This window comes from Montipora foliosa, chromosome 1 (genome assembly GCF_036669935.1).
Source record: "Montipora foliosa isolate CH-2021 chromosome 1, ASM3666993v2, whole genome shotgun sequence".
NCBI lineage: Eukaryota > Metazoa > Cnidaria > Anthozoa > Scleractinia > Acroporidae > Montipora > Montipora foliosa.
The window spans coordinates 56,563,165-56,564,674 of record NC_090869.1 but is presented as its reverse complement, the minus strand read 5'-3'; positions in this window follow the sequence as shown (position 1 = coordinate 56,564,674).

Here is a 1,510-nt window from a genome sequence, read left to right as displayed (position 1 = left end):
CTCTCGTGTCAAGGTTGCAACACTCTTTCATCGACCTAAGCAGGCTAATAGGCCTTTTGCAACTAACGATCACATGGTACAAAATCCGCCATGTTGGAGGGCAAGCTCATTATTATTCCACCAATGGAACATTAAAACAAAGAGACCTGAACCAGTCAAGCTTGACTTGCCTTTGATTTAATGTCCCAGTGGGGAAATAAGAATGCTTGCCCTTCAGCATGGCGGATTTTGTACCATGTGATCGTTAGTTGCAAAAGGCCTATTGTTTAATCAAGAACTTCGGCCTGCGGTTTTGCAGCTTCTGTGTCAAAGTTCTCAAATGTTGTCTCGGTTCTATCCACAACTTCTCCTAGAAAGTTGGGAAACTCAACTTCTATGTCAAATTCTTCTTCCCACTCTGCCGACATCTTTTGTTCTATACCTTGCACCGCATTCGTCCTAGGAAGATCGAACATAGATTTTCGGATTGCATTGAATCAAAATTCATGGTATTGCATTTCTTATAGAATTTAAGGACTAAATTGAATCAATATTCGTGGTATTGCATTATATATAAAATTTAAGGATTGGATTGCATTGAATGCCTTTTATGACTTTAAATTAAACCTTTATTTGAAGGATTGAACATATATCTAAAGGCCTGGCCAAACGCTCGCAAGGTTACATTTTAACGCAACATCTTGCAACATTGTTGAGCACAACAAGTTGCGTACTTTTGGCCACCCTGTTGCGATATGTTGCAACATGCTGGATGATTTTGGATCAAATAGACCCTTCCTCGGTTTTTGGCGCTATCTTGGTTGGGGGCAAACAGGGCTAAATTTATAGTAAATGTATGGGATTTTGGCCAACTTTGACCAGCTGTAACGCCGCTAAAAAGAGATAGTGATAGCGTCTTTTAAAAGACTTTTATACGGAGATTATTTTCATGAAATATAAAGACCAGATTCAGGCTACAGCGACCATAAACGAATTTTAAGATTCCATACAAACCCTCCTAAAATTATCACGGCGCTACAGCGGTTCAAAGACGGCCAAAATCCCATACATTTACTGTAAATTTAGCCCTTTTTGCCCCCCAACCGAGGCTGTGGTCAAAAGCCGTGGAAGGGTCCTTTTGAAAATGGTCAAATTTTTCGTGCAACATTTTTGATGTTGCATGAAGTTGTTCTCGTTTGGCCACGTTAACGCAACATTGTTGCACTAGGGCATGCGCGGTAGGTCCACTTTTTGTGCACCAGGGGCATGCAGCACATAAACATTGACAGGTTGTGTTGAAAATGTTGAGAATATTGCGCGCAACATCATGCAACAATGTTACAGAATGTTGCTTTGAAATGTTGCGACCGTCTAGCCAGGCCTTAGGCCTGAAGATTAAATTTTTCTACAAACGGCTTGCCATAGTGAAATCTTATTGGCTCACATTTATAGCATGACACAGCATGACGCAAGATGACATTACTTATGACAGGTGAGCGGCAGTCGACTCGGCAAGAAATTGTTTCAGGGG